General features: G+C 39.9%; 1 protein-coding gene across 1 annotated transcript in view; it reads left to right on the forward strand.

Moving 5' to 3' along the window:
- ADCY1 (adenylate cyclase 1) overlaps positions 1-19,912 on the forward strand; it is a 316,417-nt gene that overhangs the window by 162,255 nt on the left and 134,250 nt on the right. The window lies entirely within an intron of this gene.

Genomic DNA, 19,912 nt, shown 5'->3' on the forward strand with positions numbered 1-19,912 from the left:
TCCGGCGGGGGGAGGGGGGCATCGGGCGGCTCGTGGGAGACGGGACCTCTCGGCTTTGTCTCTCCAAGGAGAACTGGGGCGAGGGCAGGGGAGCCCCCGTACCGCTTCCCCGCCGGGGCAGGTCTGAGGGCACCGCATGCACAGTCGGTGCAAATCCAGTGCGTGTAACAGCACCGCTTGACTCGGTACAAACTTGGCACAGACAATAGGCTGCCCGTGCTCATAATGCTTCGATCGCGTTGATTCGTATCCTCGCCGACTCTCCCAGCAGCCGACCCTTCGTGCCCACAGCCCATATCGGGAGGGCTCTGCATAAACGACCTAAAATAGGTGGGACACTCAAAGGGGGAAACCCACCTCGCTGCTGTTCTCGCGGCGGGCGAGGCATCCCCCCTTCAGTTTCCCCAGGGCAGCTGCTGCCCCCTCTCCACAGGCATTACCGGCTATGGCAGTGAACTTCCTAGCGGTTCTCTTTCCCCTTCTGAATTAATCCAGCAAAACCTCCCTCTGCAGCAAGCATCTTTGGAAACGTGCTGCTGCGCTCTCCCCCCTCCCCCGAGCAGCTATTTATAGCCCTGCAGGGCTTTCTCCGGCTCCCGTGGCCTGATGGGCCGCACTGTCAGGGGGAGGAGGATGAGGAGATGCGTGTATGGGAAACGCTGGTGCTGGGAGTTGGGGTTTGCTGCTTTAAGGCTCCGTTATGTGGTGCCTCTGAACCACTGGGAGAGAGAAATTGAAAAATTTTTGTGTCCTACCTTGTATTGCATTGATTGTGTCTGCCCTCAGGGGAAGCACACAGGTTCTGGGGCCTAGATTGGTGTTAAACAACAATTTAATGCATAATTAAAGTACTTAGTACATTACTTGTGCTGAATCCTGGTATTATGTCTGTGTAAGGCTATGTTGTAACGCTAGGATGCACACAGTTGGCATGGGCATAAACACTGCCATAAGCAGAATCGTACACCTTTGTGCCCAGAACTGTGAATTCCTTCTTCCCCCATACATGCTCGCACAGAGGCACACACCCCAGCGTGGCATACCCGCACATAACGGAGATACACAGCGACCATCAAAAGAGTGGGGTTGCTGAGACAAATAGGGTTATTCATGGCTTCACGCTGCTGAGCTGGTGGACAAAATAAATTGTATATTTTGAAGGGGAAGAGAGAGATAAGCTGAGCTTTATGATTTACCCAGATAATCTGATGGTCTATTTTTAAATGCGTGATTTAGAGTTTCCATGAGGGGGAGAGCTGATGAAATGCAGGAGCACTGAGAGGAGCCTTCCTTAAAAGCATCCAAAAGGATGCTAAAACCACATTTCTCTTTGAGCAGGGCTGAAGAGAGCTGTTTTTACTGGAGTACCAATTAGTCCTTACGGGAGTCCAGGCTATCCTGGCTGCCCTGACACAGAGGCAGATTTTCCTTGATGACAAGTTGCAGCTCAGCATGGCACCTGCTGTTGTAGATGAACAACATAAAGAAGCTGACAGTAACGTCTGCTCACTAAATTATCTAACCAAGGGTTTGAATGTGAAACATTTTGAAGAGAGGAAATCTGCTAACTTACTTTTTCTGCACTAGTTTAACTCAGTTATGCAACCGGCAAGAAGCTGGCTTAAAAATACATAGAAATAGTTGACTAGAGGCTGATGTTAACACGTTATGTTTTTTCTTCATCACCCTCTCCCCCCCACCGAAGTAATCTCAGTAATTTGTATGCAGTCCCCAGAGCAGTATGCTTTGCTGATAACAGGAGGCAGAAAACAGGTCTGAGTCAAGCAAAATAACTGGTCTCTGAACTTGTGTCACACAGAAATGCACATTGATTTGTCGCATATTTGCAAGAAAAAGTCTTCTGATTTGAAGACTATCTCTCTGGAAGGGGCTCTTCCTTTACAAAGAATTTGTTTTTTTCTTTTCCAAAGGACAATTTCACAATGGTTGGAAATTTAGAGCCGTGTAAAGGCCGTATCATCTGAATTTTATTCGCCTGGCCTGAGAGTAGCCAAAGAGCAGCCTAGCCTTTTCTGTAAAGGCTAGAATGGGTGCTGGCTCGCAGTCTGGATCTGCTTCCCAGCCACTGGATTTTATCATGACTGTCCTGGTGCTTGTAGACACTGTGCAGTCAGCCTGTCAGGGAAGCTGGACCGCTCTATGCAGTAGAGCTGCAATAGCGTGAATGGCTGCTCTTTCTCCCAGCCCCTTGCCCTCTAGCCCTGACCAAATGGGTGAATTTAAATCTTTAAATAGAAATCTGCTGTATCCAGAAACGCAGAAGCACCTGCACCAACCACTGAGGCCGATTTTCTGTTAAAGAAGCCTGTGATTTTTGGGTGATTCAGGCAGGGAACCAATTTTATTTTTGTTTAGCCTGAGCTTTAAGAGAGCACAGATCTAGTAACTTCCATTGAAGTTAAACTGGCAAGTTAAATTGTCAGCAAGACCAAGCACTTCGTGTTATTTCAAGTTCATTAAAAAATGGGTGTAGCCAAGTTAAGGGATTTGTTCTGAAGTGGGCTTTTGGGTGCACATCTTCTATTCTATGCGACTTGAGGAATCACCATATGCAAATCTTTGAATGCCAAAAGTTTCACTGACTTCAGTAGTGCTGCATCAGACCCTGAGTGGGCCATGGTGTGCTTAAAATTTGCATTCATATAAATGTACAAACATTTCAGCATTCAATACATCAGCTCATTGTGGGAGAAGTTTGTTATGAGGTCTACACAGTAAAGCATATTTAATTTGCAAGTGATAGTTTTCTGACAACACAGTGTTGTCTGCAGCTGGTCTGTGGAGATCACAGGCTCATTTCTTCTAGCTCTCTCCACCTAGATGTCATGTCATATATGTCATGTCACGTTGTGTCATGTTGGAGTTGAGGCACAAGTATGTGTAAAAGTGAGAGCAGATGAGCGCAAGTGCAGGGAGGCAAAGAGAACTGGGGGAGTAATGTGGTGGATCTTGAGCTTCATCTTTCCACTCAGTGGCTGTTTTGTCATCAAATGAAAGTTTCCAATCTGCTAATCTGTCCTGCTCATTTCTTAAGACAAATATAGTAATAACTAATATATATATATATATGAATAAGTGGAATATTAAAAATCTGCAAAGTGCTTGTCGGCAACCTTGACTCCATTCATAAGTTCATGGCAAAAGGCATGCTGACTTCACAGCTGGTTTTGCATGTCTTATTTGATACTGTGATAAGGATGTAAATAGTGCATATAACCAATAGCATACTGGTCATGTTAGTCGGACTCTTTCACTTCCTTTGGAGTCGTGGAACAAAATGCTCATGCCATATAATGTGACAAGGTATCTACCGGTGGCTGAACTTAGAAATGAAGTTTTAACAGCTTGCACTCTAGTAGTTTTTTTTTCCCCTACAGCTTCCAGATGTATGTTAGGTGCTTCAGAGCAGTAACAGAACTACAGAATCCTGCCCCAAGAAGCTTAGTCTAATTTTTGTTGTGATGCAGTGACTGGGTGTTAGAGACATTAAGGCCAGTTCTGGTGAGGAAGTAAAAAGGCTGCTCACAGAAATTACTCGGTGGTGGCATGTGCACAGTTTCCTGACTTACTGGTTAATAATTCTTTTGTCTCTCTAAATATTATGGTCCACTTGCTTTTGTTTTGTTTGTTTGGTTTTTTTAAATGCATGCTTATTTCCAGAAGCAAATCATATACCAACGAAGTGCCCTCACACATGACAGAAATATCTGTGAAAGAGCCAATCTCTTATGAAAACCAAAGTTCCAACATGAATAACAAAGAGGAGAAGAAAGAAAGGTGCTGTCATAAATTAGTGAAAAAAAATTTTTTTTTCATCAGTGTGGTGAAATAAATGTTGTAATATTTTTCTGGCTGTATTTAAAACTGGGTTTATGCATGTGTTTATTTATTTGTATGATTAGCACTTTTATTGATTCAGCAAGTACCAAAATTGTAGTGGGGAATGGATAGATTATGAAAAGGATAATGTGGAGAAACCGGTAACAGTTATTTAAAACATTTTATTTAATACTTACAATTTTATTTTATCTTAACTCTTTGCACGTTGTTGTGATTGTAATCAGGAATATCACAAGGAATTATCATTATCATACCAAAGTTAATCTTATTTCTGCTAGTGTTTAAATGTAATTAATGAACACATCACTGACAGAACTGTTAATCTCCACACCTTTGTCTCTCACACAGCAGGTGGAGTCTAGCAGCCTAATAAAAAGGGTTGCAAACCAAAGACAGCTCAGCTCCATTTGTGTTATTATTTGGTGGAAAGCTTTGGTTTTCTCCTTCATGCATATAAAGTACTGCTGAGGGACTGTATTAGTTCATTCTCTGTGGTGCTTTTCAAATATTAGTAATAAGAATATCTCTAGTATTGCAACATACCTATGCACTAATAATCTGTTTCAATTCACTGTTTTCCTCTCTTTCCAAAGATTGGGACCGGTGTTCTTAGAGATTCTCATTAAGTTGACATTTAGTCCATATTAAATGATTGGTAAACCCCCCCCCCCCCCCCCCCCCCCAGTTAAAGTGGGTTTTTTATCTTCATTTGTGGCATGGGGATTGCCAGGTATTGACCACAGTCCTTTTACCTAAGGACTGAAATATAGGGGTTTCTATGGAGTGTGGACCTCAGAGTCTTTTTCCACATAGATATTAATATGCTCTTGGCTTCCTGAGTCTACAAACTGCTGACACTACTACTCTTCATGGGTTTCCAAACAATAACAGCATGCTGATGGTTCTGCATGCTTGAGAAACAAGAAGCCTTTGGGAAACTGGCAAGAATCATACAAACTTGGAAAAAGAGTAAATAACAAAAAATTAAATTAGTTGTTTTTCTCCTACTTAAAAGCCTGGGGAGAATGCAGCTTTCCTCTAATGAATGTCACCATATTCACAATTTTGTAAGAATTTGATTTTTTTTGGGTAGCAGTTCTTTGCAATGATTTTTTATGGACACCTGTGGCTAGTGTATTACTGTTTGTGTTGCAATAATACCTGTGGGTCCCCATGATGGACCAGGTGCCTGTTAACTAGTCCAGTGAATAAATACATGCCCAAAGGACAGGCTTTCTCCTTGGCTCTACCTCCTCCTCTCCCATTCTGTAATTTTGATATGGAAAAAACTTCCAGTGGAAACGTACATTCAATTTGCTAATGGTAAGCTCTGACCGACTCATGAAACATCTCACATTTCTTAGTCTTGATATGCCCAAACACTTATTTATGGACAAAGAGGAAATGCATCTTATATAAAGCTAGGAATTTTTTTTTTTTTTTAGTGTAATTGAAATCTTAACTGTCTAATCAAAGAATCATTAATAGGCTAGATCCCATTACTACCGAAGAAAAAGAGGGCTTCTATGCAGAAAATGTTTTAATAGTAAAAAAGGAACTAACACTGTTACACACTCACTTAGTTTCTACCCTCTGTTCTTGATGTTATGCTCACCCTTCCCCAGCTTCTTCAGGTCTTAAGGTTGGTGGCTTCATTCTGCTGGTGGTGTTACTTGTGTTGGCAGCATCTGGAATCCTTCACTGGAAGGGGATGTTCATGCTAATGGTTTCTTCTTCTTTGCTGTAGGGTCCACTTGGGGACATTTTTAGAAGTTTGCTAATTTGCATTTCTTGTTCTTTATTGGTCTGCAGCTCTTATGTTGCATATAAATTTACTATGTCTGGTTCCTTTTATGTATGTTAGATACTTGTTCTTTGTTCTCTTTGTTACACTTAAACCCAGTTATGTCCATCTTCAGGTTCACATTTCTTTAACTGACCAGTGGTGAGTCTTTTTTTATATGGGTGTTGTCTTCAGTATTAAGCCTATGCCCCATCTTTTGTAATCCCATGCCTGTACTCCTCTACACCATCTCCTGTGTGTCCACTTCTATGTTTCCATAGGCTTATATTTCTGCATACTACATCTTTATGTTATAGTGCTAGCACATAAAGATAAGCAAAAGTAACACAAATTAGCTACAGACATCCGGTCAATTAGAAAAAAAAATTGCTGATAGGTCTAAACCAGGTAAAACAAAGTGCGGAGAGATCAAAAAAAGTGTAGCCTGAGAAGCTAAATTTTTAGCCCAGAGCAAGCCTGACATGCCTCAGTCCAGAGGTCTTGCAAAATCAGTACAAAGCTTATGAGTTTCTATATAGCAATGGCAATACAGTAATAGCAATGGCAATACAGTTTTACAGGGCTATATGGTTTGCAGTTCTTGTTAATATCTGTGTGGTTTAGACTGTCTCTGTGTGTTTTATTGCTTTCATTTTAATGCTCATGAAGTGGGTGAAATCGTGGCTTCATTTCAAAATGGTAAAATTTTATTCTCTAGACCCTGGTTAATAGCAAAACATTGCACATAATGTTAGTAATTAGGGACTGTATTTAATTTATATACTATCTGTGTGAAAAAGCAGTTTTCATACAGTTTGTGCAGCTCCAAGGTCAGGGGCTCCCAATTTGTGTTTAAAGGTTTTTGAGGCTTCTGTGGGACAAGTGATTGGGGGTGTCTATTCCTTCCTTCCTTCCCTCTTCTCTTCCTTCCTTCCTGCCTTCCTCACCTCTTCTCTTTCTTTTTTTTCTCACTTTCTTTCTTTTCTGAATATGTATTTCTGGATATATTCAGTGCTAAACTCATATGAGAAAAATTCAAGAATAGGGAATAGTTGTCTTTGATGTGATCTGCCACTTCTTCTTCCAGATTCAAACTTATAATTTTTTTTCCCCATCTTGTTTTCCCTATGTATTGTTATAGTGCAGTGCCTTGCTGGACAGAACCAGTGTAATACAAAATCTAGCTAGTGCAGGTTTCAGTTTCTCTTCAGCTACTTTAAACACAGCCCTGAATGTCTGCTTGTCTGTATTAGGTGGCCCTTACTAACTAGAGCAGTTTTCTTTCTAGCTTTTTCTTATCTCATTCTGTCAGTTTAGATGCATTGCGTTCTTATATGCTACATTCTGCTGTTGCCATTTCAGAAAACATCAGCTACTGTAAAATAATGTTTTCTGTCTATCATGGTTACTTATTGTCTTGTACTTTCTTAAATTCAAAAGGCCATATACTCCTGTCTTCCTTACAGGAATAAAGTAGTACAAAAGATAACTAAACGTGGATGTATGGAAAGAGGGAGATGAGCCAGAACTGCATTGTTCCTTGTTGCTTGTAAGCTCTTGGTTGTGCCAGTGTGGAATAATTGTTAGAAAGTCCTTTCTGAGTGTGGCAAAGGGATGGCGTGGTTTCATGCAGGTTTCATGTTCCAATTAATTCATAATATGTTAAAAGAAAATTTCATCTAGGACTTAAAATGTTCATGGTTTACAACTCTCAAACATCGCCGACAGGGAGAAGTCAGGCAGTATTAACTCCTGCAGGACCCTTGCTGTTAGGAAGGTGCACTGAAGCAGTGCAAGTGGAAGAGGCTGGTTCAAGCTTTGGGGTTGAGCTCTGTCTTTAGCTTGCTATGATGGATGGGTCTGAGAGACCATCAAAGAGTATAAAGTAACCCACATGTTTTGTTTTAAAATTTCTGAAGTATGTGATTTCCTTTCTTTCTTTCTTCCTCTGGAAAACTCTTCATGGAAGAAATTGGCTTTGCTTCAAATTTTTAAGGAACATACCTGGAGGAATTTGAGGAAACAACATAGTTACCGCTCTGTCCACCTGTTTATTCTGTGTTTGGGATAACCAAAGACAATAGCATTACCTTTCACTTACTGAAGTGTCATTGGGGCAAAGTGCTTCCCCTCAGTGCAGGCTAATAGATACACCTTAATCCATACAAATGTACAATAAATATAACACCGGAATATTTAGTCTGTATGAAATTCCCACATGAGCTGATTCCTGAAAGAAATAAATTCACAAAATAGTGAAAAATCCCAGAAATGTGGATCTAGTGTGTCTCTAAGGCAGGCAATAAAGTGTGACAAAGGTTTTTCTTTAGTTGTGGTTCAGGAATAATGGAAGTCCTTTTTCATCCAGAGATGCATGTTGCAAGAAATCATCTAAGTGTGGCTAATACAAAAATTGTTCTAGAACCATATTGCACTGTAACACCACCTTTCAGACTTCCGTTGTGGAGCAAGATGTTCATTACTGGACTCAGTAACAAGTGCTTTTGCATCGACCTATACAACTTCATAGAAGTAAACAAAATTAACTGTTCTTTACAGTGGTTAGCACATAAAATTAAGGTGTGCTTATAGCCAACATGACAGTTTTTATTTTTGCATAGGTTGTTCATTCATACACTACAATAGCAGAGGAATATTTTTTGATTTCCATAAATCTGCATATGAGTCTGTCTTAGAAGATGAAAGTAATTATCCACCCACACAAAATTAGGAAATGATATAACACTAATAAACACAGTTGTAAAAGACATTTACATAAAATATATCCTTAATTTGAAGTATCAACAGCCTGAAAAGGATATTGTACTTGAGCAGAACTTGTGAAATTTGTTCATAGGAAGTTGAGACTAGGCCTCCGCCTCCTAAGTAAAGAATGTCTTTCTTTCTTCACTGTATAAAATACAGTGTGGCAAAATTAATCTTTTAGGTAAATTGATCAATGTTCATCCAAAGGTCATCATACAGGCCTGAGCCTTGTTTCACTTTTAAACACCAAAAACCATCTCACAGGGGTTTGGGGAGATTTACGTGATGTGCCAAAAATTTTCCTTGCCTGTAATAATTTAATCCTGGAATGACCTAACTAAAAGGGCACACCATCTAATGTGAACTACGGAGGAAGTCAAGATGTTTGTTTACCTCATGACATGAAAGTAGAAATGGTGGAGGAAGGGAACCTCTCCTTATGGGCAAACAGGCCCATAAGAGAGAGAAGCTCTATCAGGATCAAATTCTCACTGTTACGGGTTGTCTCCGGACAACCGGTCTGCTCTGCAGACTCCTGGTCACTGCTGTCATGGCTGTCAAAGATTTGGATGCTGCTCTTCACCTGGGTCACTGAGTTTAGATGCTGTGCTCTGGAAATTGAGGATGACCCTTCCCGGATGTCCTGTCTGATTCCTGGTACTGGACTCTGCAACCGTTGTGCTGGTGTCTCTGCTGATCCATGCTGGTTTAATCCAAATCAGCTGTAGTGGGGCTGTGGGAGTTGAAGAAGCCCAGTTTTTAAGTCCATGGTTGGATGAGCTATGATGAGTGCTCTGTCATTCATCTGTGCTTTGAAATATAAGGAATAACGATGCTTTTCAAAACAGAGAAACAAACAGCCTTATCTCCATGTTCAGTATGTGACTTTCCTCTTCCCACCCCCAGTTATGTAAATGACAGTGGTTAATGATAGCTGCTTGAGTTCCCCACAGATGGGAAGTTTACATTAGCTTATTTGGCCTTCTCCACGCAGCTCTCTCTTTATTTTAGGGAGCAGTAGGTTGAGGACATTGTGGCCAAGTTAATTTGCCTCATCTGTTAGTCAAAATAAACTGCTTTATCAATAGTCCATTTCTTCTTGCTTACACCATTAAAAAGCTTAGTCTGATTTTTCCCTTTGAAGAGAATACGGCCTGAAGAGAGTATTCCTGTTCTAAACTGCACTTCACAATATCGGTTAATATTAACACAATGGCTGAAATGGCTTTGGTAGGAGGGTAATGTGTTTTTCTAACTGTGAGCACATGCTGCTCTTATATGGAATATCCTTCACTTGAAAACAATGATTTGCTGGGCTGCTAATCAGTTCCATTGCTATTGCTAAATTCAAAGTCTAGAAGAGGGCGATTGATAAAATTATTTGACATGGCTTTTTTATCTCAGCAGCATTATTTCTAAGCCTTATTTCATGTCTGACAAACATTAAGGGAATCGTGAATGAATTCCTGAATACCTGCTGACTATTTATTGCAAATCTTATGTGTAGTTAATATATTTATTTGGTGGGCAATACATAGGGTAAGCTATAGGATTTTCTTAGCTGAAAAATGCACCTTTCTTCCTCTTGGGTCTTAGGAGAATATGCTGCAAAATTTTACAGTTGGTATTTTACAGTTTGGATGAACAGAAGTACTGAAATGGGCAATGAGCACTTGCAAAGCTATGAATTATCCTCTATCCTTAACTGATGTTTTGTAGCATTGCTAGTTTTATCATCAGAGGACCTAATAATTAAAAAAAAAAAAAAAAAAAAAAGGTTTGCTTGCTTGCTTTTTTTATTTTTCTGCTGCTGCTTTTGTGGAACCAGTCCCTGTTAGTTTTGTGCTGACTGCTGCAGTTCTTGATGCAGTGACCTCTACTGAACTTCCCCCAAAAGAGAACATCAACCAGACACAAAAGGGAACATTCTCCTGGGATAGGGATGACTGTAGAAAGGCGGTTGATCTTTCCTAATTTCCCCTAAGGGTGCACAGCATTCAGTCCCAGGACTTCATCTGTCTTGGCAGCTAGTGAGCCTACACTCATGAGCCTTAGTCCCAAATCTCTGTGGCATCATTTGCAAAAGCCCCATTTCTCTAGCACAATCGCGTACTGAAGAACTGAGCTTGGCTACTGATCATAATGATTCTTGCATCTCTTGGACAAAAGATATAATAGTGAAACTAGGGAGAAATTGTCTTCTTACCAAATGTCTTGCATGCCCCCAAAGTTGTCTTTTGAAGTTTACTTAGAGTTGCTGGTCCTCTGTAAAGGTAAGGATTTGACCCATATATGATCCATTATCTAACATTCTCAAAGGAATTCTGTTCACAGAGAGATACCAGGTACTATCTTGGCTTCTTTTCCCTTGTATATGATAGTTGCTGCCATTTCAATCATAAAAAAAAAAGACTGAAAAATCAAAGATTTACAACTACTTTGGACAAGACAGTTGAAAACCTTTTTCTGAAGTTGTAATTAAAGAAAAAAAAAAAAACAAACCCAAACCTAAAGTTGATATATAGTGCACTGCCAAGTTACAGTAATCTTACTGTGCACAGTCCTAAATGTAGATCGTTTTATTCGATGGTACAAACCTTGGAAAAGATACGTACCTCTGTATTTCCTTATTGCAGCTAAGGCGTTCAAGAGTGGAGCTGTGTGAGGGAAAGGTCTTTTCTTCTTTAGAGTCACAGTTCAGATTTAGGTTGCCAAAGTTCAAGTTTCTTTACTATCTAAAGGTATTTTGATGACCTACCAAAATGTGTGAGACAGACTGATGCTGATAGACCAGTTTCTGAGATGCAAATGTGAGTTTTTCTAAATCTGTCCCAAGGGAGAACCAAGGTCTTTGACTTGTCAGCAAATGACAGCAGTGCAACATGTAAGTAGACATTGGCTACAGCATGAGCTCATTCTGTGGCATACTGCAATGAATGCAATGTATTTTGAGAGTGTGGGTTTTTTCCTTTAGAGAACCCTTAAGTCATCTGGAAACTACTGGGTACAGTAGTTCAAAAGCTGGCATACAGCAAGCTGTCTTGGAGTAGCTGAGGAAGGGAATTAGGGGTCAGGTTACTCATCCTCAGGAGAAATATTTCTCTCTCTAGCATCTGGAAATCTCACAGCTGTTTGCAGAGTTGGTTAAACTGTCTCTTGTTGGAAAGCTTCTTGGCATCTAGGTGGATGTCAAAGGTCTACTGGTAGCCTAAACGTAATGCAGTATCACTATTACATACTCAGAATCAACAACTGTAGATGTTGTTGATTGGTATTATCAGTCTGTAGACTGAGCAGTTTCGAGGTTAAGTTCTTTTGGGGAGTTTCATGTGACAAAGCAGTACTATATGAAAAATAGGATCTAGTTATCTTTGTCAGTCTTTCTCCAGTAGGTGCAATGCTTCATGTCTCACATCTCTCCTGGCCTCTCTTCAGGGATGAATTTCTAGTCCGGCATACAATTCCCTGAGTGTTGTGAAGAATGAAGTTTTTTTTTCAAGAGAAAATTACTGAGATGTAAACAGATACTAGACTTCCTTTTAACAATTAATAACCACCAGAGGCTTGGTTCCAGCTTCTATTTTACAGATTAATTTAGTCCTTATTAAACTGATGGACGCAGAATACTGCCAATGTCAGTCAAACATAACACCAAAGACAAGAAGCAAACTGCTCTTTGTACCAGCCTGTTGGTGCAAAGACCCCTGGGGTCTGAAGCACACTGTTCCAGTGTGGGGTGCTCCATCTACAAACCCAAACTCATGTTTGTGCCAGCTCTATAGTGTGTGCAAACAGAACAGGAACTCCAGCTAACGCATTTTCTCCTCTGACTCAAGGAAACTGGAACACAAGTCTTTGTATTCAGAAGAGGGGAGCCTTGGTGACACAACTTGGTGCACTGTGTTCTAGTGCATTCACTTTCTGCACTTTGGAATCCATTCTAGGTCAGCTGTGCCCATACCTTTGGTAAGGGTGGGTAGCATTCCGTACTCTCCCACCTAAGGCATGCTTTTGGGAATCTATCAGTCAAGCTTAGTCATGTGAGCTTACAAACTCTGTCACATAACCAGGCTTATTTTGGCAATACAGCCTTCTCTGTTCTACTCTCATCTCTGTGTGGATCATAAAGTGCCATAAAAGTGCTAACACACAGGTCAGATAACAGGAGAGGTAATAAAGCCTGATGGTAACTGGTGATACCATCACATCTGCTGTTTATGTCCTGAATAGTAAACTGGGAAGCCATTACCAGGTGTGATGACGTGTGATGCTCAAGTAATGCTATCTGAACAGGAGTCAGAAATCTCTAGTGTTGAAAGGTAGTGCCTAAACTTTGTTCAGTCCCCAGGAACATCAGATATCCAGAGTCCAGTAGGAAGAAAGTCTCATAGGTGAGCGATTAGGGTTAGACAAATAATTCAAAGGCCAGCTATTTCTTTCTGGGTTTCCTAAAGCAGCTATTAATTATTAATTAATTAATTAGTTTTACTCTCAGACCATATTTTAAATTATCATTACCACTGAAAAAAGTAGTCCCGTGAATGTGGGTATGCACCCCTGTTCACCCATTTTCACCACCCAAACACAGTTGAAGCCCTGCACTGAGTGGACCAGGGAGCTGACATGGGTTAGAACCAGCCTGGTAGGATGGGCTCCCAGATGGATGAGTTCGCTAGTCCTGTTCATACATGCATGGGCCTCTGCGCTGGCATGAAGAGGATGGGAATAGGAATGAGCAACCAGTGTAAAAAAGAGGGCAGAAATATTTTTCTTTACTGTTTTGTCAGTTTATGTCCTTGTGTTGTAACAGCCGCCATGTTGTCTTCACTGCCTAACTTTTCACTTTATAGCTAATTATATGTGCATTAATTTAGATACGAATGTTTGGAAAATATGTAAATAAGGTGACATAACTAATGGTTATGTTGATCTAGTATAGCTGCTAAACCAACGTTTTTCATTGATGGATCCTGGAACAACTTTCAGCATAGGTACCAAACCTTTATAAACCATTTTCAAACATAAATCACTGTTGAGGAACAATCATATTTTCTTATGTTTCAAAAACCCTTTAAAAGTAATTCAAGGATCCCCACTTAAGGCATTTATACAGAAGGACTAGTTTGTTAAATAGTACCAAAAGAAGTAGGTGACTTTTTAAACAAATTTTATTTGCTTTTAGCCATTTTTAAGATTTTGATTTCCTACAAGGTGCCATTTTAGACATCTTTCAATGCTCTAAAATTGTCTCAGTGTCCGGAAAGAAGTTTTATATTTATAACCAGTACAGTGGGCTCAATGAGTGAATGACAGAACCCTTTAGTTTTAAAGCAGGTAATGATGTGTCTGGTGCCAAGTGTAGAAGATACTACATGGGATTTTGATAGGGGAAATCAATGGGCTTTGCATGTTAGCATGGATATGTTATGTGAATATGTTATTTCTTTCAAAATGGACAGCAACTATCTTCTCTGCATACCAAACAGGCACTTTGTATCTTGTACTATTACTTTGGCTATATTTGTTTCTGTATACCAGAGTTATAAAGCAGGCACTCAAAAAAACCCTTAATTTTGATAGCAAAGATGATACCCTTTAATAATCTCTGCTTTTCAGCAGTGCTGCATCCAGTCACAGTCAAGAGCAGAAGGAGATTCGCAATATATTTAAATTTGTCTTGCAGTGTCTTTCAGGGAGAGGCCTTGCACAGTACTGTAGTTGCATGTATTTAAATAAAGATGTCTTGCAGCAAATTAATGGAAAACACAAAAGAATGCTTGCTGAAAATTAATGATGCAGTGCTATAAAATACAGTAGTTGTATATCCTGAAACCAGTCTCACTTTGCAGTAGTGTCTCAGGGAAACACTGCTTAAGATGCTTCCTTGTCAATGCCTGCTTTTGCATTGCAGCTGACAAAACAGTAACACAAAGCAATCAAGGGATTGGTCATGAACCTTACATATCAAATTCTAGGCTGAAATTCAGCTTGCCTTATTATTATTTACCATTGATGTTATGGTATGGCCTACAGGTGTCAACTTGGATTAGCTTCTCAACTCACTGCTTGCTGTACAAGCGCACAAATAACAGGCAATCCATTGCCCTCTGCTAGACATGGCAAAAAAGAGAAAAAAGGACTAGAGAGAGAGAAGCAAGATGATTTTCCAAAACTCAGGGGTCAATCAGAATAGATTGTGAGTCTCCTGACTCCAGCTGCAGTTGTCTGGGACAAGAATTTATATAAAGACTTCATCTTAAGCATCATAAAGCTCCAAGGAATAGTTTAAAATATTGCCATTTGCTCTGGGCTAAGCCATACTGTCATGTTTTCTTTCTTTCAGTTACTTTGAGAGAACCTTTTCCTCTGGTCTGCATGACTGTGGGACAGGATGTTCATTAAAAGAGTGAAGAGTTTCATGTTACAGTTAAATGGAGCATGTTTATGAGCCACTTAAACTTTTTTCATTGTATTTGCCTCAGTAACTTTGTCATTAACTGCATAAGATGTAGATGAAAGGTTGATTTTGTTTACCTAAAGCAAAGACATGAGTGTACACAACCAAGAATAGCTATTCATCTATATATTTTCTAATAATAGTCAGAATTGTTTCACTTCATTTTTTCTCTCTTGGGCAAAGTGAAGTTACAAATATGTTTTTGAATAGTTTTCCATCATGTATTAGGAGAAACCAGCCATAATTTGTACATTTTAATGGCTAGTCATTATGATTCTGTATCCCAGATACAATGTTGAGATAAAGATGATTGGAGTTATGTCAGAGCATGTTGTATTTTAATTCTGATAAAGGTAAGAAACTAACACTTATGTGAAATGTGAAATCTGACAACCAAACATTGTCCTTAAATGCTGTTTCCTACAAACTTTATTTTAATTTCTGTTTGACATGTCTAGAGAATATTAACAGGGGTTTTGGAGGCAGTACACTGGTTTACCTGCAGAGGATTTTGACTTCTTCTGGTTCCATGAAATAGGAGAGATAGATGTAAGATATGGATACCTGACCAGGTTGAGAGGAAGCTTGAGGGAGTCAGTCAAACCAAAAAGAGGAGGGAATCACAGAATGGCAAGGGTTGGAAGGGACCTCAGGAGATCATCTAGTCCAACCCCCCCACTAAAGCCAGTTCACCTAGAGCAGGTTGCACAGGACATTGTCCAGGCGGCCTTTGGATATCTCCAGAGAAGGAGACTCCACAACTCCCCTGGGCAGCCTGTTCCAGTGCTCTGTCACCTGAAAGTAAAGAAGTTCTTCCGCATATGCATCTGAAACCTCTTATGTTTCAGTTTGTGCCCATTGCCCCTTGTCCTATCGCTGGGCACCACTGAGAAGAGTCTGGCTCTGTCCTCATGACATCCACCCTTAAGATATTTGTGTATGTTGATGAGGTCCCCTCTCAGTCTTCTCTTCTTCAGGCTAAACAAGCCCAGCTCTCTCAGCCTTTCCTCATAGGGGAGATGCTCCAGTCCCCTAATCATCTTTGTTGCCCTCCTCTGGACTCTCTTTCTTCATCACCTTTCCCCTAGTCTTCTGGTTGCTGCTGATGTACTTGAAGAAGCCCTCTTTGTTATCCTTGATATCCCTCGACAGATTTAATTCCAGGTGGACCTTAGCCTTTCTAGTTTCTTCCCTGCATGCTCTGGCAGCATTCCTCCCAAGTGGCCTGACCCTCTTTCCACATTCCATAGAGCTTTCTCTTTTCTTTTCGTTTTGCTAGGTGCTCCTTGGTCTTCCATGCAGGCCTCCTGCCTTGTTTACTTTACTTCTTACTCAAGGGAATGCACTGATCCTGAGCATGAAGGAAGTGTTGCATAAATAGCAGCCAGCTCTCTTGGACTCCCCTACCTTCAGGAGCCTTAACCCATGGAATTCTTCCAAGTAGGACCCCAAAGAGGCCAAAGTTAGCTCTCCTGAAGTCCAATGTTGCGATCCTACTTATTGATCCGCTTCCACCACACAGAATCTGGAACTCCACTGTCTCATGGTCACTGCAGCCAAAGCTGCCGCCTACCTTCACATCCTCAACCAGTTCTTCTTTATTTGTCAGCACAAGGTCAGTAGAGCTCCTCTTCTTGTTGGCTCCTCCACCACCTGGGTCAAAAAGTTATCATCAGTGTTCTGCATGAACCTCCTGGACTGTGCACACCTTGCCATGTGGTCCTTCTAGCTGATATCAGGATAGTTGAAGTCTCCCATGAGAATCGGGGCATGTGACTGCAAGGCTACTTTTAGCTGTCTGTAGAAGGCCTCGTCTACTTCCTCATCCTGGTTGGGTGGTCTGTAGTAAACACCCACCACAGTGTCACCCATGCTGGCCTGCCCCTTAATTTTTACCCATAAGCTTTCAACTTGTTCTTCATCCACTCCTGGGTAGAGCTCTATACATTCCAGTTGCTCCTTCACATAAAGAGCAACTCCACTGCCTTGCCTTGTAGGCCTGTCTTTCCTGAAAAGTACATAGCCATCAATGGCAAGAGGGAAGGTGTCCTATAACCCATTGCTAACTGATGATAATTCCCAGGAGCAGCCTCACAAGTATTGTGAGTTAGAAAAATCTTGCCATGCAAATTATGGACATTTACCTGTAGCTGTATGTTTGACAGCACGTGGTTGAAGCATACTTCAGCAGAACAAATCAAAATGATGAAAGAATAGATAAAAATTTTATGATGTAAGGAATATAAGTGGCTTTGTTTTATAAAATACTGTGGAAAAAATTACCATTTCACTGTTCTTGTCTGCTTTCATTTGTGAAACTTTTACTATGCTTGTTTTTTGCTATTTGAATATCACATTTGAATATTGCCAATGCTAGTCTGAAGTATACAATCACCTACACAAAGATGGAGCAGATTTATTCTGAAAGTTATTGAAACAACTATCCTGCCTGTTTTCTATTTTTTCTCTTTCCTCATTCAGTTTTTCCCTCCCAAAGGAAATGAGTCAGAGGACTCTTAATTTCTCATTCTGTCTGTCTCTTTTCCTCATTAGTGTTCTTGCACAGACCTCTCACAGATTTTTCCCTCAATTCATCTCTAAGCATCTCTGTAACAGGGGGAAGGTCTCTTTTTTTTGATAACTTTTCTAAATTCTTTTGTTACACAGGCCATAAAAACAAATTTCTGCATTTTGTCACCAGCTGCTGCTTGTGCAAGACCCTCAAAAGAGGAATTCATCTTGATGCAGCTTCCATTCCTGACACTTTTCAAGAGTAGAAATTGATGCAGAAATGAGAAAAATTGAAGGGTATCTCTTTGAGTGTTCTGCTCCATCCTGGAATAAGCAACTCAACCCATGACTTCAGTGGTGGTTTACCTTCAGTATGAGCATTAAGACTCCTCCATAGACTGTTTTTGGGTATTTAAGTTCAGAAAAGTAGAAAGTGTAATGGCTCTTTCTGCAAAGTGTTTGTACAACTTAAATTTTTGAACCTCTGATAGTAGCTGGATTGGGTTTTTTTCAGAGTTCCTGGAAAAAATAAAGCTCTCCCTGCTCCTAAAATTAAGAGCATTTTGTCCATTACTTATTTGAATGAAACTCAAGTTTTCCTGCCTGCTTTTTCCTTTCTGCATTTTTCCTTTTTTTTTTCCTTTCTGCATTTTGCGCTTTTTTCTAAGGACATTGCCTTTACTCTATGATTACAGAGTAGGTCCTAATCTGATGGAGGTTTCTGAATGTAACCTCAGGGTCATTATTGAACAATGGTAAACAGAAAATACTGTCAGGACTTAAACTTGGTGTTCCTTTTTTTTTTTTTTTTGTCTTCTGTTTGGTTGGAAGGTTTCTGTATAACCGTGACCAGCAAGTGTAACATCCTAACTGTGTTGTTCTTGGCTTTCTGTAAACACATCACAAAAGAACATCTACATGGGTTTTTTTGGTTTGCTTCTTGAACGATCATTTATCATCAGCCAGGGTAAAAAAAAAATACACCACTCAACCTTCTTAAAGTGAACTTTGCTTTTTTTTTTTTTAATAAATACTCACTGACTGTTCTCATCTTCTGAAGCTTTGATGCAAATGTTAGAAGCCTCCGAGACAATATAAATTGTGGCCCTTTACAAACGTAGTTTCCAGGGCAACTAAAGGGCCTGCTGTCTCATAAACACTGTGCTTTCAAGCAGAAGCATTTGTCTGTCTGCTGGAAGATTATTTTACATTTAAAATCATATTCCCCCAGTGAAAGAATACCTCTATTGTCCTCATTCAGGTCTGGACTATTTGAAAGTAAGGCACGGAAATATATTTACAACTGCACTTGTGAGGTTTGGGCTGTCAATATGACAAGTGTGATATAAGAAAGTTGGCAGATTTCCTCATGTGCTGCAGCAGTATCCTTCCTCTACCACCCAGCTGGGGATTGACAGGCAGCCCTCTCTCAGTGTGGTGCGCTTTGCGGCTCGTGTCTCTTGGAAGATCACTGCTAAATCCCAGGTGAGGCTTTTATTGCCGTTCAGGTGTGGAAAGGGTGATTTTTTTTTCATTGACAGAATATATTTGGGTTGTAGCTATGAAAAAATGGATACTTTGCTATTGACTTCAACATATGTACTTTCTGTGTGAAAAAAGTAATTGCGTTAATGAGCTTGTTTCAAAAACTCCATAGGCACGCAAGTACTGCTTGACTAACACCCTCCTTGAACAATTTAATTATTTGCAATGTCAAGCACCATTTTCAACCTTTAGGCTCTGAAACAAATTCTTTCTTGGTATTCTGCTTTTTTGTGATATACCATTACATGTGATCACAGCATTACGAGCTTGGCTTTTGCATGTCCTATTAGAGTATTAATGTAGGGCCAACAGACAGTATGTAAACACTACCCGTCTTAAATGGTGTGATCAATGTAGTATATTAACAGCTAATTAATTGACTTGGCTGGACTTAAATGGCTTGTCAATGGATTAAAAGTCAAGTCTAAAATAAAGATACAAAAAAATATTTCTAATTGTGCTTTAGGTAATGTATTTTCAGTATTTGCAGTGTGATTAATCTTGATGAGATTTAGAGAACATGGTAAATACTGTGGTAACATTAGTTTTGTTGTGCAAGTAAAGAGGTGTTTTAGGCACAGTAATTTTGGAAAATGAAGCAGATCTCGTCCTCAGCTATATTTGCATAACTCTTTCTGATTTCTGTACCAAATGCGTTCAGGCATATCCAAGTATTATACAAAACAATGACCTAGATTAGAAGCTTGTTTTAATTATGTATGCTCAATTTAGTACTTTTTTAAGAGTTACTCCATTTTTTTACTAATTTTGAGATGAGAACTTGTGCTTATTTGTTAAGACATCTGTCTCCAGTGAAGTTAGTTCTCCCATGGGTTTAGAGACTCCATTACTATTTTTTTGTCTTTATCTGTCCATCCATTTATTTTTCTTTTGTCCTTTCTTTTTCCTCTTTCTTTTTTCCCTTAATGCTTTTTTGTACTTTTCTTTTCTTTCTTTCTCATTTTCTCTCTTTCCGCCTTTCTCTTGTT

This window comes from Egretta garzetta, unplaced genomic scaffold, assembly GCF_000687185.1.
Source record: "Egretta garzetta isolate BGI_Z169 unplaced genomic scaffold, ASM68718v1 scaffold155, whole genome shotgun sequence".
In the NCBI taxonomy this organism is placed as follows: Eukaryota; Metazoa; Chordata; class Aves; order Pelecaniformes; family Ardeidae; genus Egretta; species Egretta garzetta.